Source organism: Pan troglodytes, chromosome 6 (genome assembly GCF_028858775.2).
Source record: "Pan troglodytes isolate AG18354 chromosome 6, NHGRI_mPanTro3-v2.0_pri, whole genome shotgun sequence".
Lineage (NCBI taxonomy): Eukaryota > Metazoa > Chordata > Mammalia > Primates > Hominidae > Pan > Pan troglodytes.
In genome coordinates this window covers 52,818,188-52,844,448 of record NC_072404.2, presented here as the reverse complement: position 1 = coordinate 52,844,448, position 26,261 = coordinate 52,818,188, and the positions used below count along the sequence as shown (strand labels likewise).

Sequence of the window (26,261 nt, the reverse complement as noted above, 5' to 3'; positions counted from 1 at the left end):
TTTGGTGGAAATATTAACACCTCACCCCAGCACTATTCATGTCCCATTATCTTTTACCTTTCACATATCTGTGCTTATAACACATTTATGTATTTTTTAGTATCAATTCAGTTATCATTATTTTTGAGTACTTTTTAAAAAAGACATTAAAAACAATTCCAAATGATAAAACCATGGACCTCTTAGCTATTTAAGCTTTTGTATAAAAATCCAAATTTTTGTATTAATTGAAATAAAACCAACTTGTATTTTGAGGACAAGAATACTCTTGACAAAGACAATGCAAGAAACATAAAAAACATGAAAGAAAATATGACCATGGCAAATATACACAAATAACAAAATGTCATAACTGAATTGAAGTCATTCTAGGAATTGAAATTTGGAATTGACATTCAAAAATCAATCAATCTGATTCAAACATTAAGAGAAAAAGGAGAAAAAATATGATCTCAAAAAAGGAATAAAAGGCATTTGATAAAAATCAATATACACTGTGTATTGATAGGGTTTGGCTGTGTCCCCACACAAATCTCACCTTGAATTGTAGCTCCCATAATTCCCATGTGTCATGGGAGGGACCCGGTGGAAGGTAATTGAATCATGGGGGCAGGTCTTTCCCATGCTATTCTCATGATAGTGAATAAGTCTCACAACATATGATGGTTTTATAAAGGGAAGTTGCCCTGCACATGCTTTCTCTTACCTGTTACCATGTAAGACATAACTTTGCTCCTCATTTGCCTTCTGCCACGGTTGTGAGGCCTCCCCAGCCATGTGGAACTGTGAGTCAGTTAAACCTTTTTTCTTTATAAATTACACAGTCTCAGGTATGTTTTTATTAGCAGCATGAGAACAGACTAATACATGTGTTAAGGATAAAAACTTGTGGTGAATTAAAAATTAAAAAAACAAAATATTTTTAACATAAGAAATGTATTCACAAAAATTCTACAGCACACATCATCCTTAAAGGTATAAAAATTTTCCTAAAATTAGGAAACCAAAAATGATACCTAAAATTATCTCTTCTATCCAACGTTGTGTTGGGGTCCATGGCCCAGAAAATGAAGCACATCTTTCATGACAGCAGATAATTCCAAGGACTTTTCAAAGTGGCTACACCATGCCACACTTCCTTAAAGATTATAATAAAACTCTCACTGTTCCAAGTCCTTGTCAACACTTATATTTTCTGTCTTTAGATTTAACCATTGTTTTGGCTGTATCTGTATTCCATACAATTTTAATCTGCATTTCCTAATGACTAATGAGTTTGGGTTTGTGCTAGGAAGTTCATTTTTGAGCTGATCATCTTCTTCATTTGACATGTTAGTTCAGGTCTCCTGCTCATTTTTCTTTTCCTCTCTTTTATTATTGATTCATAGGAGTTTGCTTTATGTTTTAGAAATCGTTATCATTGCTGGTTATATGGCTTAACAAGAAGAAATTATCCCAGTTTGTGGCTTCCTTTTCCATACTCTTTTTGGTGTCTTTTGATGAATAGAAGCTCTTAATTTAATATGGTCAAAATTATTTCTCTTTTCCTATGTATTGCTCTTTTTCTTCTGCTTAGTATGTTTTCACCTCACCAAGGTCATGAAGCTAGTCTCCTATGTATTATCTGCAAGTTTATTATTTCATCTTTCATATTTATATCTATAATACTTCTATAATATCTTCTTACTGATGTCATAAGTTACATTTTTTTCAATACAGATATTTATTTGACCACTGTCATGTTTCATTTTATTCTTGGGTCTTTGTTTTCTTGTCTGAAAGAATAAGGCAACTCTTGGTAGTAAAAACCAAAAATAAAATTTTAAGCCTCTAACCATCTGAATGGATCAGACCCCTCCTCTTAGCCAAGAGCATTCCAAAGGTAACCAGAAAAACTTGTTCAGGCCATGATGGAAAGGGAAAGTTGGGCATGTCTCATTATACCATCCTCCCTTTTGTTATTCAGGCACAGCTGACCAGCATTAAAATCAACACAAGCCTGAAGACTGATAGAACAGACTCTTTAAGTCTGATAAGAAACATTTACAATCCATTCTCTCTGAAGCCTGCTATCTGAAGGCTTCATCTGCATGATAAAACATTGACCTCCACAACCCCTTATCATAGCCCAGACTATTCTTTCTATTAATTCCAGGTCTTATTTTATTTTACTTTATTTTTAACACAGTGTCTCACTCATCACCCAGGCTGGAGTGCAGTAGTGCAATCTTGGTTCACTACTACCCCTGCCTCCTGAGTTTAAGCAATTCTCCTGCCTCAGCCTCCCAAGTAGCTGGGACTACAGGTGTGCACCACCATGCCCAGCTAATTTTTGTATTTCTAGTAGAGATGGGATTCCATTATATTAGCCGGGCAGGTCTTGAACTCCTGACCTCAACTGATTCTCCTGCCTCGGCCTCCCGAAGTGTTTGGATTACAGGCATGAGCCACTGTGCCTGGCCTGATTCCAGGTCTTTAGATAATAACTCTTTCAACCAATTGTCAATAAGAAAATCTTTGAATCCATCTATGACGTGGAAGCCCCCGTTTCCAGTTTTCCCACGTTTCTGGACTAAAGCAATGTACATCTTGCATGTATTGATTAATGTCTTGTCTCCCTGAAATGTATAAAACCTAGTTGTAACCCAATCACCTTAGGCACATGTCATCAGGACCTCCCGAGGCTGTGTCACAGGCATTTCCTTAGCTTTGGCAAAATAAGCTTTTAAACTGATTGAGACTTGTCTCAGGTACTTTTTAGTTTACAGTAGGATATATAGGCTTTCTTTCCATTGTCATCTAATTGATTATTTCCTCCTAGACATTGCTAAGGTTTTTGCACTGATACCTGCTTTTAGGCATAAGTTGATTAACTGAGATTTTAGGTCAATCTTCTAGATATGAGAAGAGTGTGAGAAGGCTGAGTGTTTGCTAAAAGAAAGAAAGTTATCTTGTGAATTGAGGCTATCTTGTGCACTATCAAGCCCACATGTGTAGTTAATATGGATAGAGAAGGGGAGAAAGTGAGAGCTTGGCTGAGTAACCCATAGATCATTCCATGAGACTAAGCTTTATCTATTTTTTTCTATCTTGATCAAACCTTTTGCTTTAAATACTGTTTCAGAATAACTAGGATGCATCTCACATTACACAAGACAAACTGGTTTTATGCATGATGAAGCTTCATTCTCCCTCCTACTTCCAACAAATCCACTTATAATTATTCTCTAGGATGTTGCCTGATTATTGTTGTGAGATTGAAAACTACATACGGTTGTGTGGGAAGACCTCATCTCCCATGTGTGTCCATGATTTACATTGTGAAGGCAAAGTCAGCCTCACTCAGAATGAGAAATGTGCCCCCAACTTGATGGCCTTTCTCTTATGCTATAAAGCAAGGGGAGAAAAGATTCACACTCTTTTTTTCTTTGAAACGGAGTCTCACTCTGTCACCCAGGCTGGAGTGCAGTGGCGTGATCTCAGCTCACTGCAACCTCGTCTCCTGGGTTCAAGAGATTCTCCTGCCTCAACCTCTTGAGTAGCTGGGACTACAGGCACCACCATGCCTGGTTAATTTGTTTTTGTATTTTTAGTAGAGACAGTGTTTTGCCATGTTGGCCAGGCTGGTTTCGAACTCCTGACCTCAAGCAATCTACCCACCTCACCCTCTCAAAGTGCTGGGATTACAGGCATGAGCCACCGCGCCCAGCAGATTCACACTCTTTGTAAGATTATAGATGTCATCCTATTATGCTTAGTCTGTATGTAAATGCCTGAATGACTTATTACAGAGTCTTTCTCATTCTGGGTTACTGTATTTTTACTTGACTTTAAAAATAATAACTCACTTTAGGATGCCAAATCTTTTTAAAGGAGACTATATGTATGTTGGTGACACCTTAAGAGAGGAAGTAAGAGGGAAAAGATGAGCCTGAAAGCTTTTGTGTGAGAACCCGGCAGCTTCCTGCTATCCAGCTAATTATTGTTCTTGTGCACACGGTTACTGACTTCCTTTCCTAACCATTTCTTATAACCCGACTACTAGAACTTCTCAAAGTGTTGTTTCTATTACACAATTAGTGTTCATTCAACCAAGCAATACTTTGGGAAATAGGCTGAGGGAGGGGTTAGAATAAACTGTCTACTCTAAAGGGTATGCCTTGAAAATTCGTATTAAACAGAATAATCATTGTTTGAAACTTTTGTAGGAGATGAGTCTTTCAATGGCAGATCTTTAGAGACCCAAATAAAACCAAAAATTTGTTCTTTTGCTTTATGGCCAATAGCAGCACATCACAGCTTCAAAAACACAACACATATGATCCAGAAAATCCATCCAAAAAAAATTTCCCTAGACAAGTAAACACTTACTTATTGCCAGATACAAGCAATAGCATTACAGGTCCTGAGAGAAGTTCTGGGTCACTGAAGAATGGGTTATATAATGTATCTGAAAGAATCCTTCAGAAACCCTACTATAGTGTACCGCCGCCTCCCTCGTGTTCCAGCCTTGAAGGCGGCTACCAGGGGTCCTGCCCACATCTGTTTCACCCTCACCCCAGCCCTCAGGGAGCCTTCTTCCTCATGCTCCCCTCATATCTTACTGGATCATCCTGTGGCCTCTTTCACAATCCTGGTTCTTTTTCTCAGAGTGTGTCCCTCATTTTTGCCACTGTGGAGGGGTTTAGCTTTCCTCAGTTTCTTGAGTGAGGTTACCTGCACAGTTAAATAAATGCTGGGCAGCCCAACAAACACCAAAGAGAAGGATCCTGAGAAGAGAAAAGAGGAGGAATAGATACAAATACCTGGACCTTAACTTTATTTTCATTGCAGTGCATTGAATCACATTGCGTTATGTTAACTGATAGGATGCTACCTTTCACATGTCAAGCTATACTGATATCCTGCCAATTCAAAGAAGAGGTAGATAATAGCCTTCTCTACAGAACGAAGAAAATCTTGCCTTTTAAGTAATAATCACACTGTTACTGAAAAATTACCCAAATCAGATAGTAATTTTACTGTAGACTCTTTCTTGTTATTTGCTACAAATTTCTTTTAGTCTCAACTTCACTTACATTTCTTTTTCCTAAAAATATTCACTTTCATCTAAGGTATTCATTTTAAGTTTTCTACTTTTTGAAAAATGTGTATTCAAATTTCTAACCTGCATTGAGTTACATTCTTTTTCAAGATTAATTCAATTCTTGTAAAATTGCTACTTGGTGCCTTTGTGTATCATTCCAGACCTTTTGAAACAGGTAAGAGTTAGAGATACTAGATTAGTCTTACATGTCTGAATTTTCCCTTTGGTGAAGATAAAAAAAGAAGGCTTTAGAGCCAGACAGACATGAGATGGAGTCCTGCCTTTAAGTATCTGCTATCTGACCTGGGGTGATATTTAAATTGTCTAGGTTTCAGTCTCCTCTTCTATAAAATGGAGGCGTGATGCTCATTTTGAGGAGTTCTGCTAAGAATATGAAATAATTTAATGTTCATCAAAGGACACAGCTCATAACCGAACACAATCAACATTCAGTGAATCCTTGTGGAATGAATAAATGAGTGCGTGAGTGAATAGAGAAGAATGAATAAAATTTTTTATTGCTTTTTTAAAGGAAACATGCAATTTTGATACTTTTAGTCTTTCTGTGTCTTGGTCATAAAAAGGTTTGAATGGACTTTACGGGGTTCTAACTCTGGTCAACAGCCAAACCCTACTGTACTCAATAGCTATTGATTTGGGTTGATTACAGCTCAGTAATCAACAAAGACCACACAGTCCTTCATTGAAAATTTTGAGACAAAGCTCTATTTCAGAATTTACAAATTTTCAGAACCTTATAAGATATGTATATAATGTATGCCTATTATGTGGGATAAAGACTATAAATATCCTCTCTTCAGTTTAGCATTCACAGCTAAATGTTTTCAAATCAAGTCAAACCTTAAGACTGAATAAATTATAATTTTTTGTTTGTTTTTAAAAAATTCCGGATTCTAGAATTGTGAATAAGAAAGTGTAGAAGTATAACATGATCAATTATTAAATTGGGATAATTGTAGATTCACATGCAATTGTAAGAATTAATAGAGACATCTATCATACAACATGGTTACTATAGTTTATAATAAATTACATTCTTGAAAAATGCTGGGTGGATATAAAGTATTCTCACAAAAATGATAACTATGTGAGATATTGTATATGTTAATTGGCTAGATTTAGTCATTCCACAATGTATAACCACTACAAAACATCATGTTGTACATGGGAAATACATATAATTTTATCTGTCAATTAAAAAAATAAAAAAATGAAACATTTAAAAAAGAATTTATATGGAGAGATCCATTGCACTCATTGTCCTGTTCCCCACAAAGGTAGCATTTTTGCAAAACTCTAGTATTACAGCCAGGATATAGGTATTGACATAATCCATTAATCTTATTAAGATTTCCCCAGTTTTACCTGTATTCATTCTGTATGTGTGTATTAAGTTCTGTACATTTTGTCACTTGTGTAGGCTCATGTATTCAACATAGTCAATATCTGAATAGTTCCAACACCAAAAGGATCCCTGTGTTACCCTTTTACAACCACACCTGCACACCTCCTTCCCTTCACCCAATGCCCCACTCTGGCAATCACTAATCTGTTCTCTATTCTTAAAATTTTGTCAACTTGAAAATGTTATATAAATGAAATCATACAGTAGGTAACCTTTGGCTAAATTTCCATTTCTACATGTTCATTGTTAGTAGATAGAGATGAGATAATTGATTCTGTATCCTGTGACTTAACTCATTTATTATTACTGGGAGGTTTTTGGATTTTTTATTTTAAGTAAATTCCTTGGGAATTTCTACATGGACAATTTTCTTCTGCAAATAGAGATAATTCTGTTTCTTCCTTTCCAATCTGTATGTCTTTATTTTTCTTGCCTTCATGCAATGGCAAGAACTTCCAGCACTGTGTTGAATGCGAGTGGTGAGAGTGGACATCTCTGTCTGCTCCCTTCTTAGGGAGAAAACCTTCAGTCTTTCACCATTAACTATGATGTTAGAGGTAGGTGTTTTTTTTGTAGATACTCCTATAAATTTGAAGTAATTCTCTTCTATTTATATCTTGTTGAGAGTTTTTATTAGGAATGGGTGTTATATTTTCTTGAAATGCTTTTCCTGCATCAATTGATAAGATCATATGACTTGTCTTCCTCTTGTTTGTATGGTAAATTATGTGGATTGATTTTCAGATGTGAAACCAGGCTTGTGTACTTGGAATAAATCTTACTTGGTTATGGTGGTTTGATTGGACACTGCAGAATTTAGTTTGCTAATATGTTGTAGATAGCTTTTGTGTCTAAGTCCATAAGAAATATTGACCTGTAGCAGTATTTCTAGCATTGACTGTGTCCAGTGTTGATAGAAAGGTAATGTTGGCCTCATAAAATGAGTTGACAAGATTTCCCTGTTTCCTATTTTCTGCCAGACACTGTGTAAAATGGCTATTATGTTTTGTAAAAAATGTTTTGAAGAGCTCTTCAGGTCAACCTTTTGGGCCTGGACATTTCCTTTTAGGGAGCTTTTAAATTATGAATTTGGTGGTTATAGGTTTATTAAGATTATCATTTCATCTCAGGTGAGTTTTGGTAGTTTGGGGTTTTGAGGAGTTGGTCTATACTTTCTAAGTTATAAAATTTACCAGCATATCTTTCTCCATCCTTTTACTTTCAACTAACCTATGTTGTGGAATTTGAAGTGAGTTTCTTGTAAGTAGCACGCAGTTGGGCTATCTGTATTTGTTTTTACCACCTCACCAATCTTTTAATTGGTGTATTTAAGGTAATTATTGATATGTTAGGGCCTACATCTGGACTCTTAGTTTATAGGTGTTGCATCTTTTGTTGTCCCTGAGGTTTCTTAGGCTCTGTTCACTCTTGTTTTTTCTTTCCAGACTATTTTCTTTTGGTTGTTCAGGTTAGGTAAATTAAATTGTTCTGTCTTCAAATTCACTCATTGTATCCCCTGTCTTTACTAGTAGGAGCATGGTGTCAACTGAAAACAAAAAATATTATATTATTGTATTTTTTACTTCTATAATTTCCACTTGGTTCTTTTTTTTTTTTTTTAGAAACTATTTATTTGCAGTTTTTAAAAAAATTTTTCCATTTGTTTCAAGAGAACTTGTAATTGATTGTTGCAGCATTTTGGTGTCAATCTTTATGATTTGCCCATGGATTTGGCCAAAAAAATCTAACATAGAAGCTCGCTAGAAGTGCATTTGTTTCATTACTCCCAAGTCTTTCTTTGGTCTCTTGGTTTTCCTAATGATGTAATTGGTAATTTCCAATAAAACAGTTTGTGTTTGATGTTCACATAGCTGTTCATTTCAGTGAGACTCAGAACAATTTGTATAGCAGACAAAGTTATGAAAAATGTGCTGCAAAGTTAAACTGAACTTTAAAAAAAAACATACAAAAGAAAGCATTGGCTTAGAGCTAGTTAGACTTTTACATGAATTTTGAATTGTGTGATCTTCTCAATCTCTTTTTTGTTGAGGGCCATTTTACTGGAGCTAGTACAATAAGGGAAGACAAGAAAATAAAGGTAAAAAGATTATAACAGAAAAAGTAAAAGTGTAATTATTCTAATTCAACATAATTGTAATTATAAAAAATCTTTTCAGCATTACAGATAAACTATTAGGTAAGTGAATTTAGCAAGGCCACCTGGTTCAACACCATCATATAAAAACCCGTTGTATTTGATACATCAGTGGCAAACAAAAAGAAAATGCAAATTTAAAAATATGTAATTTAACATTAAAAAATCAAATAACTAAGAATAAATCTATAAAAAAGATGTAAAATATTTATACCGAAAAGTATAAAAGATAGTTGAGAATATATATGTTTTATAAATATGTATACTAATTCCTATTTGAGACAAGGTCTTGCTCTGTTGCCCAGGCTAGATTGCAGTGGTGCAATCATGACTCACTGCGGCCTTAACCTGCCGGGCTCAAGCAAACCTCCCACCTCAGCCTCCCAAGTAGTGGTGTCCCGGACCAAACTGAGGGTCAGGCTGCTATTCCTCGTGGCCCCAAAATAAGATGCAGATGAACTGGGGAGGAAGATAGTTTTTATTTCTGCAACTGGTTACAGGGAGAAGGCCTGGAAATTATCACCAGACCAACTCAAAATTACAAAGTTTTCCAGAACTTACATACCTTCTAAGCTATATGTCTACATATAAGTGTGCATTCATCTAAAGACATAAGTGATTAACTTCTTTTAATCTGTAACTAAGGTCTGAGTCCTGAAGATCTTCCTCTGGAGCCTCAGTAAATTTACTTAATCTAAATGGATCCAGGTGCTGGGGTGATTACCCTTGTCTCCTGCTAAATCACAGAGGTTTGGGGAGTTCTTTCAGACCCTCAATAAACTTGTTTGTGGAGGCCTGGGGAGTTTCTTCAGACCCACAATAAGCTTGTTTAATTCTAAATGGGTCCTGCTAAGAATTCCTTCATTATTTTGTCATGCTTTAAGGCCCAGGAAAGGCCTTGGCAAAACTCTCCGTGGGCTTTTGTTACATCCCAGCCTTTGTATAAGGGGACTGGCTTTTAATATTTAACTTAACCACCCAGTCAGTACTGAAACAGTTGTTACGGAGGCCTGCATTAGTGAGACCTGGCCTGCCACAGTGGGGCCTACAGGCATGTGCCACTATGCCCGACTAATTTTTTGTATTTTATGTAGAGGCAGGGTTTGCCATGTTGCCCAGCTGTTCTCAAATTCCTGGGCCAATCTGATCCACCCATCTCAGCCTCCCAAGGTGCTGCCATTATAGGTGTGAGCCAGTGTGCCTGGCCTTGAGAAAAAAAATATTTTTTAAAAGACCAAAATAAATGAAAGAACGTTCTATGTTCGTGAAATGGGAGACATATTATTGTTCAGAACTCAATTCTCTTAAAATTATCATAGTTTAATGCAATATTGGTCGAACTCTAGACAAGTTTTGTTGTGTGTGTGCATGTGCAGAAATTGACACAGTATTTCTAAAATTTGGTGTAAATGCAAATAAATATTTCTTCCAATTTACTTCAGGCAATAGTTTTAGTAAATATTTCATGGCTACGTAACACCATTTTCAGCCTCCTATAATAGTTTTCTCACTACCCATTTTCTGGTTCTCAAACCAAACTTACATCTTCGAGGTTTTATTATGGTATCATCCCACTTCCATGTACCTATTTGTCTTTATTAAATAGTGCTACATAATGAAAAATGAGAATATTGCAGTGGCATACAACAATATAAACTTATTTAGTTCACAAATCTGTGGGTCAGCTGAGTGCCAGTTGGTCTAGACTGGGTTCACCTAGGTGGTTCTGTGGATCTTGGGCTTATTCATACATCTGCAGGTCAGATGTGAGTGGTTAGGCTCAGCTGGACTGACTTGGCCAGGGCAACTCTGTTTCATGCTCATCCCCTCCTGAGAATAGTCAGGGCATATTTTTCTCATGACAATGGCAGAAGTGTAAGAGTAAAAGCCCAATCATATGAGTGCTTTTTAAGCCTTAAAAAGCAGTGCCTGCTAACATTCCATTGGCCAAAGCAAGTCATTCGTCTAAGTCCAAAGTCAGGTAAGTGAGGGCAAATTATTCTCTACCCATGCAGGAAAGACAAATATTTTTGAAAAATAATCTAATCTATCATAATTTGTAATGAACTATTTTATTTTTTAAAAAATATGATTTTTTTTTAGAGCAGTTTTAGGTTCACAGCAAAATGGTGCAAAAGTACAAAGAATTCTCATGCATCAACCTCTCCCACCGGACAGTTTTCGTCTTGAATTATTAGGGAGCATTTGTTACATTTGATGAATCAACATTGACACATTATTATTATTAACTATATAGTTTACATTAGGGTTCACACTTAGTGCAGTACAGTCCTATGGGTTTTGACAAATGCATAATGTCTAGTATCCATCATTGCAGTATCATACAGAGTAGTTTCACTGGCCTAAAAATCCCCTGTGCTCAACCTATTTTTTGTTCCCTATATCCAAACCCCTGGCAACCTGATCTTTTTACTGTGTCCATAGTTTTTCCTTTTCTGGAATGCATATAACTAAAATCATACAGTATATTACTGTTTTCAGATTGGCTTCCCTCTCATACACATTTAATTTTTCTCTACGTCTTCCCATGGCTTGATGGCTCATTTCTTTTTAGCCCTAAGTAACATTCCATTATTTAGATGTGCCAGATCATTTACCTCCTCTCCTATGGAAAGACATCTAAGTTGCTTCCAAATTCTGGCAATTATGAATAAAGCTGTAACAGATATCTATGTATAAGTTATTATGTGGACGTACATTTTCAATTCACTTCAGTAAATAGCAAGGGATGCAATTTCTGGATCATATGATAACATATGTTTAGTTTTGTAAGAAATAGCTTAACAGCTGCACCATTTTGCATTCCCACGAGCATTTGCTCGTTTCCCATTCTCTACAGCTTTTGATGGTGTTAGGGTTTTTTATTTTAACCACATGCACGCCTGTCATTGTTTTAATTTGCAATTCTCAAATGACATATGATGTTGAGTATCTTTTCACATTCTTGTTTGTCATCTATATATCTTCTTTGATGAGATGTCTTCAAATCGATTCCATTTTTTGCTCCTTGTTGAATTTTAAGAGTTTTTTTAAGAACATATGTTGGATTATGTGGGTTATTTATGATATACAAGGTATGTATTTGCAAATATATTCTCCCAGTCTGTGGCTTATCTTTTTATTCTCTTGATACTGCCTTTTAGAGAAAAAATTTTGTAATTTTAGTGAACTCCAGTTTATAAATTATTTATTTCATGGATCATGTTTTTGGTGTAGAATTAAAAATCATGATCAAGCTTGAGGTCATCTAACTTTTTTCTATGTTATCTTCTGTAAGTTTCATAATTTTGCATTTTGCATTTAGGCCTATGACTCATTTTGAATTAAGGATGTAAGTTCAGTGTCTAGGTTCACTTTTCTATATGTGGGTGTCTAGTTGTTCCAGCATCATTTGTTGTAAAAATAATTCTTTCTCCACTGTATTGTCTTTTCTCCTTCATCAAAGATCAGTTGACTTCATGTTTGTGGTTCTATCTCTGGTTTCTATTCTGTTCCTTTAATCTATTTATCTTATGGCAAGTATGGATGGATAATGTCTAGATTACTGTAGCTTCAGTATTGTATTGGCTGTTCTTGGTCTTTTGTCTCTTCAAATAAACTTTAGAACAAGTTTGCCTATATCCTCAAAATAAGTTTCTGGGAGTTTGATTGGGATGGCATTGAATCTATAGGTCGAGTTGGGAAGAGCTGACATCTTACTAATGCTGAGTCTTTCCAGAAATCGATCATATCTCCATTTATTTAGTTCTTTGATTTCTTTCATCAGAGTTTAATAGTTTTCCTCAGCTAAATCTTATAAATACTTTGTTAAATTTATAACTATTTTATTTTGGGGGTGCTATTAAAAATGATATTTTGCTTTTTTTCTCAAAATCCCATTATTCTTTGCTGAAATTGATTTGATTAAATGTATATATATATATAATATATATGACTATTCAGATTGTCTATTTCTTCTTGTGTGAGTTTTGGCAGATTGTGTCTTTCAAAAATTGTTCAATTTCATCTAGGTTTTTGAATTTGTGAGCATAAGATTGTTCTACATATATATATATATATATATATTTATTTATTTTTTGAGACAGAGTCTTGCTCTGTCGCCCAGGCTGGAGTGCAGTGGCTTGATCTCGGCTCACCACAACCTCTGCTTCCTTGGGTTCAAGCGATTCTCCTGCCTCAGCGTCCTGAGTAGCTCATTATTATCGTTTTAATATCCACAGAATATGTGGTGATGACCTCTTTCATTTCTGATATTAGTAATTTGTTATATCTCTATTTTTCTTAGTTACTCTGGCTAGAGTGTTACTAATTTTATTGAATTTTTAAAAGAGTCATCTTTTGGTTTCACTGATTTTTTTAACTGGTATCCTATTTTCAGTTTTATTGATTTCTGTTCTAATTTTTATTACTTGTTTTCTTCTTCTTACTTCAAATTTAATTTGCTCTTCTTTTTCTAGTTTCCTAAGTGGAAACTTAGGTTATTGAGTTTAGAATTTCTTCTTTAATATATGCATGCATTCAGTGCCATAAATTTTCCTCTGCTTTCACTGCCTTCCACAAATTTTGAAAAGTTGAATTTTTATTTATTTCAAAAATTTTTAAATTTCTCTTAAGATTTCCCATGTGTTTCCTAGAAATGTGTTGTTTAACTTCCAAGTTGGGGTTTTCCACTATCTTCCTATTGTTGATTTCCAGTTTAATTCCTCTGTGGCCTGAATGGCCTGAGAGCAAACATTGCATGATTGCTATTCTTTTAAATTTGTTAAGTGGTTTTTTTTTTTCAGAATACAGTTTATCTTGGTTAGTATTTCATGTAGGCTTGAAGACAATGTGCATAATTTTATACATGTTAATTAAAGTGAGTTAATTAATGATGCTATTGAGTTCAACTGTGGCCTTACTGATTTTCTGCCTGCTGGTCTAACTGATGGAGGGGTGTTGAATTCTCCAGTGTAATAGTAAATTTATCTGTTTCTCATTGAAGTTATTTCACTTCGTGCCTCACATGTATTGACACTCTGTTGCAAGGTACATACACATTAAGGATTGTTATGTCTTCTTGGAGACTTGACTAATTTATCATTATGTGATGCCCTTTTTTATCTTTCCAATTTTCCTTGCTCTGAAGTTGGCTCTGTCTGACATCAATATAACAACTCCACCTTTCATTTGATTAGTGTTAGCATGATGTATCTTCCTCCATCCCCTTATTTTCAATCTATGTGTATTTTTATATTTGAAGTTGATTTCTTTTAGATGACATATAGTTGGTTGTTGTTTCACTCTGACAGTCTCTGTCTTTTGATTGTATATTTAGACCAGTGGGATTTAAGGTGATTATTGATGTAGTTGAATTAATATCTACCTTATTTGTTACTCTTTTCTATTGACTCTCTTTGTCTTTGTTTCTGCTTTCTGTGGTTTAAATTGGGCATTTTATATGACTTTATTTTCTTTCCTTTCTTCACACATCAATTATACCTCTCCCCTCCCCCCATTCTTTTAGTGGTTACCCTAGTGTTTGCAATACATATTTACAACTAATCCAACTCCATCTTCACATGACACTATACTACTTTCTAGGTAGTAAAAGTTCCTATAATAAAGCTTTTCTAATGTCTCTTGCTTGTCCTTTGCTGGCATTAATTTTACTTATTCTTAAACTATAATCAATGAATGCATTGTTACTACTATTATTTTTAACAAACTATTATCTGTCAGATTAAGAATTTAAAAAAGCAGATTTTCAAAATTTTACTTTTGCTTATTCCTTCCTTAATACTCTTCCTTTCTTTATATAGATCTGATTTTCTATCCTTTTCTCTATCTATCCTTTTCTCAAATAATTTCCTTTAACATATCCCTCAGGAAGACTCTATTGGCAATAAATTCCTTTAAGTTTTTGTTGTCTGAAAGTCTTTATTTCTTTTTCACGTTTGAAAGATAATTTTACTGGATATGGGATTTTAGGTTGGTGGTTATTTTCTCTCAACACCTTAAATATTTTATTGCATTCTCTTCTTGCTTGTATAATTTTTGAGACAAAGTCTGATATAATTTTTGCCCCTGTTCCTATATAGGTAAATTTTTTTTCCCCTCTGGCTTCTTTGAGGATTTCTTTATCTTTGATTTTTCATGATTTGAATATGATATGTTTAGGTGTAGACATTCTGACATTTATCCTGCTTGATGTTTTTTGAGCATTCTGTAAAGATATGAAGTAAATTTCACAGAAAATTAAAATTTGTAAATTAACAGGTAAGCGTAGAGTTATCCAATAGAAATGTAATGTGGACTATATGTAATTTTAAATGTTTTAATTCCCACGTTTAAAAAGCTAAAAGTAATGGTAAATATGGGTGATTATTTCTATATTAGTTAATTTGACAGTGGTAATCAGTGCACAATATATATGCATATCAAATCATCACATTGTACAGCTTGAATATATACAATTTTTACTTGTCAATTAAATATTTAAAAGTAAAATTAATTTTAGTAATATAGTTTGACTCAATATATTTAAATATTATCATTTTACCATGTAATCAATATAGAATTATAAATTATATAGTATATTATATTTCTTTTATTGATATTAGTTCTTTGATATCTGTTGTTTATTTTACACTCACAGCCCATGTTAATTTATACTACCTGTATTTCAAGTGCTCAGTAGTCATACATGGCTTGAGGTTACTGTATTAGACAGTGAAGGTCTAAACATTTTTGTATACTAAAAGACTTCATAATACAAATATTTAAAAAACTAAATTACTATAATAAAACATTTTAAATATGCTTATACATATACTTACATAAATAATCTTAGCATGGGAGAGAATTTTAAAGCAAAATAGATATAGAAACTCACAAATAACTTAATGGAAAAAGGCACATAGACAGCTTACATACATGTGAAAAGATACTTAGCCTTATCCATAACTAACTAAATAAAAACAAACACAATTTTTTAAATCAACTTTCCAGGCATAATAAAAGTGTTAGGAGGATTGTAAAGGTGTAGTAACATGGGGGCCCTCATGTAGAGCTGGTGGGTCACTATGTTTAGTGGGGAGTTATTATTCCATTCTAGTACAAATAGGTATAAAATTCCAGGCTGAATTTTTTTATTTCAACATTTTAAATGTTTGACTGCATTCCTCTTTCTTGCATGGATTTTGACAGAAAACCTACTGTAATTCTTTTCTTTATTCCTCTATAGATAGGGTATTTATTTTTTCTGGCTTCTTTTGAGATTTATTTTCTTTGCCTTTGATTTTATGTAGTTTGATTATGATACTTCTAAATGAAGGTTTTCAGTATTTAATCTGTTTGATGCTTTCTGAGTTAGCTCGACCTGTGGTTTGATGTCTATTGTAACTTTGGAAAACTCTTGGCTGGGCATGGTGGCTCATGCCTGTAATCCTAGAACTTTTGGAGGCCAAGACAGAAGAATCACTTAAGGCCAGGAATTTGAGACCAGCCTGGGCAACATAGTGAGACCCCATCTAAAAAAAAAACAATTAGAGAGACATGGTGGTGCCCACCTTTAGTTGGACCTGCTAGGGAGGCTGAGATGGGAGGATTGCCTGAGCCTAGGAGTTCAAGGGTGCGGTGAGCTATGATGGTTCCATAGCACTGCAGCCTGGGTGACAGAGTGAGACCCTGTTTCAAAGAAAAATTTAATGAAAATTCTTGGCATTATAATTTAATATTTTTCCTGCTCTGTTCTCTACTTTTTCCTCCTGGTATTCCAGATATTCCTGGTATGTCTAACTCATATATTTGGATATTATCTTATAATTCTTGGACGTTCATTTCTGTTATTTTTTTCATTAATTTTTGGCATGTCTTGTACCTTTTTCACTGAACACTAGACATGTCGTATTGAGTAATAGTCACTAAAGAACATAGGCTATTAGTGTAAGGATTTGTGTTAATCTCCTTGGCCTCCCAAGAAGAAGACTGTAACAGTTAAATCCACCCCAGTGTATTTACCTTTTAACTGCAGATGCTAGAGGCTTTAAATTGCTCCTCTGTCCTTATCTTTGTCTCCCCTCCTGACTCTGGGCTCTCCTGGATGCTTTTCTTAGGGGGAGTCTGTAGCTCTTCAAGCTGTAGTCCACTGTTATTACACAGGAACCCTGTTGGTGCAGTGGTGAGGAGTAAAGATGGGCAAGCATTGGAATCTATAATCCTATGACTAAGTCTCAGCCTTTTACCGTGTCCCTGGGCTGTGACCTTCACAATCTTTTTTGTCTTCCTAGCTGAGACAGCAAGGCTGGAGGGGGCTAGAGTGGGAGCAATGCCCCTGCTCCACCTGGGATGATGCTTTAGCAAAGTTTTTCACCTTGGGGAGCAGTCTATTGTTATGGAGAATGCTCTGGGGTTATTTCACAATAATTTTACAAATCACTTTCTCCTGTCAGAGACATGAGGAGTTTTTTTCTTTTTAATCTTTACTATGGGAACCTCATGAGATGCTTGGAGGTAAAACTCAAGAAAGCTTGAAGGAGCCCTCACGCTGCAACATCCAGGACTTTAATCACTCTCCAGCAGTCCACAAAGCCTCCAGCAATTTGTCAAAATTGTTATTGAGATATTCCTACCAGTTTTGGCTCCAGCGCTTTCAGTGGCTTCAGAGATTTCAGATCTTGGCCAACAGGCCTCAGCCATGATTCTCTGGATTCCCCTCTTTCTTTGGATTTTGGGGTGGCAGTTTGCTCTACAGCTCGTTTTGTTGATGGTAACAAGAAAAGTTATTGATGTTTAATTTGTTCTGATTTTTTTAATTGTAAGGATTAGGGTGATTAAATTCAAGCATTTTATAGGAAGTGAAACCGGAAGTCTTCTATAGTTTCATTTAAAAAATGTTCATGTCACCAATTTCTCTACAAGTTACATTGATAAAAGGAGGGAGGAAAGAATTTTTTTGTTGTTGTTGTTTTGTTTTTGAAAATCAAGAACTAATATTTCAGAAGATCAGATCTATTTTCCATCTGAAGTTAAGCAGGTAGGGAAATTGCAATAGCATAGAATTAACTTGTCTTTCACTTACAGAAGTTTGACATAACCCAAGACAGCATGTTCTTTAAATTTCATAGATGCAAAAGAGAGAATGTGAGTTGAAATTATTTTTTTCTAAATGCTTTGTATATTTGTTTCTCTAAGATCTTAATCATTCATTAATAATGTTTAGTTTCTACGATTTCTCACTAAAGCTTGCTTTACTTTCTAAGTTTGTAATTTTAAATTCAGGCAGTTTAAATCCTTTGGAACATATTTATAAAAGTATCTAACAAAATCAATTAGAGAATGAATATTTTCATGTCCTGATCTGTAAACAGTTAAATGTCAAATTTTTCCAACACAAACAAACAAAAACAAACAAATAAACAAAGAAATCGCCTTTGGGTAAAAACTGACAATGGAAAATTTCAATCAAAGGAAAATTATTCATAAAATTCAAGTGTCTTCAAATTAAAGCTTATAGTGGAAACTGTTTCACAACTTTAATTATATTGACCATTCTCCCCAGTGTTTATAATGGGCTGCAATATGTAAACTCAATGAGAAAAGCCAAGTACAAAATGTCAGGCCTAAAACCACATAAAGGCTCTTAATAATTTTTCTAATTTCTGTTCCCCTGCAGGCTTCTGTTGTGAAACATAGATGTGTTCTGCAAGCAGCTGCCACGCCCATATCTCAGAGCTCTAGTGAGTTGTAGAGAAGTTTCAAGAGTTAGAGTAGTTCCTCTGTACAGTAACTAAAATAATAAAAGACCACAATTTTTATTCATAAAAATTGAATATAATAAATGTGTTTTTATTTGGGGGCTCATTAGTGCCTTAGTCACAAATTGGATATACTTGTGTCTGTATCTGTGCCTGTGTTTGCCCTGAGGCTTATAAATCAAAAGATAATTATTGGTCCAAAGGAAAACAGTATGTGCACTGGGGAAATCTGTGCTATTCTCAACTGCTGCTATTCTCCAGCCTTTCCTCAGTTCCAGTTCAGATGGATGCTTGAGCCCAGAACTCACTTTTCTAGCTCTAGTCTGAAAGGGAATTTTGGTTTGCAAATGGAAAGGGCAATTGGATTCATAAGCCATAGCCACTTATCAGACACTTACTGTTTGCCAAAGAACAACCTCATTTGCTTTCCATCTTTATCCTTACTATAATTCAAGGGGGTAAATATTATCCTTCCTCTTTTAAAGATGCCTACTAACTCTTAGGGACCGCTCTTAACTGATTCAACATCCTTCTGGTGGGGAGAGGATGCCTGGGAAAAGCAAATGAAAGGACTGTAAAAGGGAAAGGGCCAATTCCGAAGAACAGAGGGCTGGCCCTCCAGGTCTTCTTGGTGAGCACCTGTTACCCTGCCATAGCAGCCCAGTATAGGTTTACTCAACAACTCAACATGTAATCAAGACAACCCTGTGATCTTGCCGAGATGTTCTTATTTGTTGCCGTGGCACTATTGGTCCTGAGGCAACTTTAATAAAATCAAGATGGCACTGACTTGTAGAAGTTTGGGAAATTTCACTGTGGCTGTGAGGTTTGGCTAGAGTGTGTGGAACTAGGGCGTAGCTGTCTCCACTTCAACTCCAAAGTAGAGCTCTGGACAAGAAAGAAAGCCCCTTCCCCTAGTGCAAAATTTTGCAATCTCTTCAATAGTTCACCCCACTCTCTGCCTCCAGATACCTAGAAATCCACACCAAATGGCTGGGTTTGGAGCAATGTTTCTAAAAGACATATGAAAACTCAGTCATATGAGGCTGGATGATTACCCTGAGAGATCATCTCCTCCATGCTCCTCCTTGAAAGCTTTTAGCATTTCTTTTTTATTTGGTCTACTCTCTTGTCTGCAAACACGAATGTTGTCTTTATTCATCATCTTGACTGCAATGGCACTGTTAGTTCCTCTACCAGCATTGATAGATTAGACAATATAAAAATTTCATTTGTAAGTGTGTCAACTCTGTAAACATGAGAACTATAACATTCTATTATAATGGAGAAGATTGGACTTTTATCACCACTATTCCAAGCAGGGGTGACAGTACCAGTTACAAGATTCTAAATAAAGGTCCCTCAGCACATGGAAATAAATACCCTGGACCAGAGGAAATTAAAGCACAAGAAGAAAATCAGGTCAAAATAGGAACAATGAAATTATACACACTGTATAGGGTGAGAGTATTTGCCATAAGTGATTCTAAAACTTGGTTTCAAGCTTTGTGAAAATCAAAAAAAGGCCTGAGTACCAACATATATGTTTGTAAGTATCTGAAATAAGAAAGTATGCCAAATGATCAAAGGAGACAAAAACATACTCTTCTATTTGCTAAACAAAATTTCTAAAAAATTATTCAGTGATTTTTATATTGGACTCTGACAGAATATAAGATAAAGTAAAAAGAAGTTGAGTAAATGTAGCCCTAGTGAAGGAATTTTTGGTTGTTGTGTTTATTGGAGGGTGAAGTTTGAGCAATCATTTGTGGAAAATCTTCCCTAAGCATGAAAGAAAGACTGATTGAAACTGAAAGAACATTGGACTAGAAATCAAAATCCCAGGTTTGAATTCTGGTTCTGTAGGTAGTGATGTGTGACCTTAATTAAATCGTTGCCTTTGTTTCCTCATTTGTTTTCTATGTGTGTTACAACATAAATGCCACATAAGTTTTGCTCACTTCTATACCTCTAGCACCAGAAAAGTGTCTGGCACATAATAAGTGCACAATAAATATTTGTTAATACATTTGTTGAATGGGTGAAACAGCACAAGATTTACAAAGTAAAAAGATTTGGTGAATATAAAATATTTTATAAATATGGGGGTAAGTGGTGGTGGAATTAGAACATAATTATCTTATTTTCACATGTAGCCTGCTTGGGCTACTATAACAAAATCCCACAGAATAGGTAGCTTTAACAACAGAAATTTATTTCTTACAGTTCTGGAGGCTGTAAAATTCAAGATCAAGGCTCTTGAAGAGTTTGGTTTCTGGCGAGAACTCTTTTCTTGGTTTTCAGGAAGAACTGTGGTGCCTTTTATAAGAACACAAACCCTATCATATCCAGGCTCTGCCTTTATGAACTCATTTAACCTTAATTACTTCTTGATAGGCCCTGTCACCAAATGCAATCAGTTAGAGAGTTAGGGCTTCAGCGTATAAATTTGGCAGAGTGCAAAATTCAGTGCATAGCACTAATAATGCCAAAGAGAACTAATTCAACGGCAGCCTGGTAGCTTAGCAAATGGAAACATAAGTAGCCCAATGTCATTTCTCAAATGAGGCAGGATAAAGAATAATACAGGCAATAAAAATAGAATTGCAATGGTATTCTAAACCATAGTAAGAAACTGAATTTTAATTATTAAACCCCAAATACACGTTATCAGTCAAAATTCTTTTTTAACTCAGGTTGTATACTATATAATTAGAAGAGAGATGTGGTTATCTCACAGTAATAAAACATGTATAAGAGTGAGAATATATAATTCTAGCTTTGTTTTCTCATTGCTCAATGTTAAAATCCTTCAATGGTTAGCATATTTTGAAATTTAGAAAATGTTCTGAAAATTAAATGGGGCCATAAAGTCAAAACAGGAAAAGTCATCAATGCCAAGCCAAAACATTTGAAAGTTATGAAAATCATAAAGCATTAGAAAAGATGAAAAACAATCCTGATTCTTTCTGCCAATCAGTATAATTTCCAAAGTAATTGCAAATCATATGACCTATCAAATCCTTGGTCAATTCTATTACTTAGACTCTCAGCGACAGAGATGCCCATTCCCTACTTTTAAAAAATGCTTTTCTTTTTCATTTGGTTTATGAGCCACAGTAGTCTTCTATTTTTGCTATTTCTCTCTTTTTTTTTCTTAAATCAACACTCTTTCTAGATATGCTCCTCCACTCAGAGCCTGTAAATACCAGCAATCCACATAGCTTCTCATGTTTATATCTGAAGCTCTAACCTCTCCTTTGAGGCCTGGTGTTACATTCCCAAATTCTCATTTAATACTTCTGTTTGGTTCTCCAATAGACATCCACATTTAGCAAGCTCCAAACTTATTCATGAGAGTAACACAAGTCACCCGGTTGCTGAGGCCCACAGCCTCAATGCCACACTTGGTCTCTCCTGCAAGCAAGCTTTTCAAACAGGCCTCGCATCAGCCATCTCTTATCTGGACTTTGGCAGTCATCTCCTGGTTGGTCCCCTGGGTCCACTCCAGCTTCCTAGTTTTCCTGCCCTTCCCCACTCAGACTACAGGGCCTAGAAACTTGTTGGATTAATGAGGTTATAGAAGGAAGTGAACTGGGAGGTGACTCACCATGTCATGGTGACCTTGGAGATAGTCAGAATAGAGAACAACTGTCCCATACCCAAGATGCCGTGATCTTCTACATATAATTTTGTTTCTCCTAAACAGTGAAGGGAGATATAAAGATGCTTAAATTGCCATCTTTATTTGCCCTTTTTATGTGCTTTTGCTGACAATGACCTCTGATGGGTCACACATTTTCTTGGAATTCTTAACCTCTTAGTGGCTACGTTCCCCATGCAGAAAATAGATTTGTTGATATTCCCTTTTTCCTAAGGTTAATAGAAGGATTAAATGAGATGAAACATAACAGAGTGCCTAGTTCAGCTCATGCTGAAGGATTATTTCTAGTTATATGATTTTTTTTTAGATCGGTTCCTATGGAGGTGTTCGGCCTCAAGCCACACATGTGGATATAATAGTTTAACTCCCAAGACTAATTTAATACTCTCATCTCCAAGTGCTTGTCATTCTCCCTTCATATTCCAGGCACCCAACCAATTATTAATACATGTCATCTGCCTCCACCAATGTATGATCAAATTACCAAAGTATTTAAAAAGATAGTAAAAGAAAGGACACCTTTTAGCCCCCAAACAAGAAAGAATCTCAGAATAGAGATCAGACTTGTGAGTGGAACACACTGGCCTTGACATTTCTATATTAGATAACTATGATCCATTTGTGTGACATTTCACAGAACCAAGGAGAAGGCTACACCACAGCTAGAATTTCTCTCCTTATTTTTCAAAAGACACATCTTAAGTAGGGAACCATCTTAGAAATGTCAGCTTTTAGTTCCTACTTTGGCCTTTTCACCGATGTTTTTAAGATCTTAAGGTTGGGTTCCAGCTGGAACAAAAGCTTCAGGCGTTAGTCGTTCCCTGAGTGGTCTGTGGAGGAAGGCAGGTGTTCCCCAAGTCTCTGAATCAGGGACAGAACACTGGGAACCTGAAGCAGCAGGGTTTCTTCCTCCTTCTTCATCTCTATTCAGAGATTTCTGCATGCAAGAATTCCTGGTTCTTTTTTTTTATTGTTTCTCTACCAAATGATTTTATTTTTTCTGGCTTTATTGAGGTATAGCTAACGAATAATTTTTAAGGTAGGCAGCATGATATTGCAATACATGTATTTGTTGTGAAATGATTACCACCATCAAGCTAATTGACATATCCATCATCTCACATCTCACAGTTTCATATTTTTGTGTGTTGTGAGACTATTTAAGATCTATTCTTAGACAAATTCAAGTATAAAATACATTTTTCTTTCTTTCTTTTTTTTTTTTTTTTGAGACAAGGTCTCACTCTGTCATCCCATCTGGAAGGCAGTGGTACAATCATGGCTTACTGCAGCCTCAACCTCCTGGGCTCCAGCAGTCCACCTGCCTCAGTATCCTGAGTAGCTGAGCCCACAGATGTGTGCGACCACACGTGAATAATTAACAAAATTTTTTTTTTGTAAAGTTGGGGTTTCACTATGCTGCTCACGCTTGTCTTGAACTCCTGGCCTTAAGCAATCCTCCTGCCTTGGCCTCCCAAAGTGTTGGGATTACAGTCATGAGCCACGGCACCTGGCCTACATCATTCTTAACTATGGTCACCCTAATCTCCAGAACTTATTCATCTTATAACTGAAAGTTTATATCCTTGACCAACATCTTGCCAATCCCCCACACCAACGTTCAGCAACCACCATTCTGTTTGGTTTCTATGACTTCAACTTTTTTAGATTCCACATATAAGTGAGATCATGCAGTATTTATTTTTCTGTGTCTGACTTATTTCACTAAGCATAATTCCCTCCAGGTTCATCCATGTTGTCACAAATAGCAAGATTTCCTTTTTTTAAAGGTGGCTAATATTCCATTGTGTGTATATAACACATGTTCTTTATCTATTTAGCATTGCACATGGGAGTACAGATATATCTTTGAGACTCAGGTTTCATTTTTTTCAGATATATAGCTAGAAATGAGATTTCTGGATTATATGGTATTTCTATTTTTAATTTTATGAGGAACTTTCATACTATTTTCCATAATGGCTGCATGAATTTACACTTCTACCAACAGTGTACAAGGGTTCCTTTTTCTCTATATACTCATGTGTATAACAAAATATGGAGTATTTCTCTATATACTTGTATGTAAAGCATTTATCAGACGTGAAAACTTTAGTTTCATTATAATGCTGCTTGTGTTGGGAGCCTGTAGTAAATAAAGTGAATTGGTAGTTGGAAGTAGAAAATGGAAGATATACTTTTCCAGCAAAGACTTGGGATGAAGAGGAGGCTGCGAGAACATACACCTTCCACTCTGGCGTGGAATGGAGCGGGGGTTCTCAAATCTGAGTTAGGAGGTCTTCCATGGGCTGCATGGCCCTGGGTGTAGGGAAGCTGTGTCCTCAAGGCTTTATGTCTTTAGCTTTCACTGGGCCAGGCGGGCTCTGGAAAGTCAGGCCAGTCTGCAAGGAGCATCAATATCTCTAAGGCATATAATCAAAAAGGCTTTCAGTTATCAAAGGAAGTTGAGAAGGGAGGGATGAATGTAGACTGGCATAGTCAGGGGAGGGCCAACAGCAACAAGAGCTTAAGCCATCTTTAAAAAATAACAAAGCTTAGCCTGGCATGGTGGCTCATGCCTGTAATTCCGGAACTTTGGGAAGCCAAGGTGGGTGGATCACCTGAGGTCAAGAGTTCAAGACCAGCCTGGCCAACATGGTGAAACCCTGTCTCTACTTAAAATACGAAAATTAGCCGGACATGGTGGCACACATCTGTAATCCCAGCTACTTGGGAGGCTGAGGCAGGAGAATCTCTTGAACCGGAGATGCGGAGGTTGCAGTGAGCTGAGATAGCGCCACTGCATTCCATTCTGGGCAATAGAGTAAGACTCTGACTCCAAAAAAGAAAAGAAAAAAGAAAAAAGAAACAAAGCTAATTGCAGCAACTTCTTAATGGAGCAAATATTCATTTACTGTCTGCCAGGTAAGCTGTTTGTGTTTTTAGAATCTTCCCCATAATCCTATGACATAAATGCTATTATATTCCAATAACTATTATTACTATTATATTATTATTATGGGAATAATGGTAGAATTTAATTAGACCCTCAATCTCAGAGGATGTTTTAGAGTGTCGAATAGGCTAACAGAGATATAAAGTATTCAGATGTGTTCCTGACCATCAGGCTAAATCCTACACAGGTCTTCACAGGCACTCCATTATTCTCCTTCTTCTAACCCTGGTGAGGTTAGGGAACTTTGCTGAAGATCGCATAGAAAGTAAGTGGAGGAGTAGCTTCCACATTCTATTTTAAGTTGCTGCTGACTGAGAAAGTTAGATCTACACCAAGGGGCTGATGACATTTATATGCTCCCTAAGCCTGGAGATCTGAGGAATGAAGGCTTCCAGAACTCTCTCGTGCTGTGCTGCACATCTTCTCCTGCACATGGAATTCTGATTGTGCATTTCAGCTTGGGAGCCTGCTTTTCCTGCACAGAGAGAGGCCCTCAGCACCATTGCTTAACGTGGGCTCAGCCCAGCCTTGGAAGCTGACCAAGTAAAAACAGCCTGTTTAAACATGACTGGAAATACTTCTACCTAAAGAGAGATGAATGTATAAAAAGAGAGGCTGCAAAAGGTGGGAACAATATGATTCAGGATATATTTGAGCATAGAGAATCTGTGGCCCTCACCAGACTACCCAGGAATCCACGTTGTCATGTGAATGAAGTGTGCGTCTTCATTTCGTCCCTGAAAACCTGGTGGTGTTAGCAGTCCCACGTTACAAAGGAGGGAACAGGTTACGTGAATGTGAGCGATCTGCTCTCACGTCGTCTACTCTGGATAACCTCTCACTCCTTCCCCACTCCCCAGCCCCAGGGTTTCCACTGGGCACTACCTGGGTCCTGGCTCATCCTGGGAATAACTTTACTAGGCACCGTGACCATTTCAACCAGGTGTCACAGCAGTGTCATCTGGCAAATGGGCCTTTATTTTTAGGATACCACTTGGGCACTCCTTGGACATCATTGTGGCATCCACTGGAGGATGTTGCTCCTCTCAGTTGCTGTTTTCTTGTGTGCTGGAACCTTCTAGACGCCAGAGCTGCGTTTACTTCAGGGTCAAGAAAGCATCCATTCCCCCTTTACATGTTAGAGCTTCATCATTCTGGGTTCCAAAGGCACTGCTGATGGGTGGCCTAATGTGCCAGAGGGCTCAAGAAAGTCACC

The 26,261-nt window shown here is 36.2% G+C and overlaps 1 long non-coding RNA gene across 1 annotated transcript in view; it reads left to right on the top strand.

The window, feature by feature from the left end:
* LOC107975793 (uncharacterized) overlaps window positions 1-18,485 on the top strand; it is an 83,071-nt gene extending 64,586 nt beyond the window's left edge. The window contains exon 3 of the long non-coding RNA XR_001719260.2: window positions 18,344-18,485. This is a non-coding gene — a long non-coding RNA (uncharacterized LOC107975793). The remainder of the gene's footprint in view (window positions 1-18,343) is intronic.
* The last annotated feature ends 7,776 nt before the right edge of the window (window positions 18,486-26,261 follow it).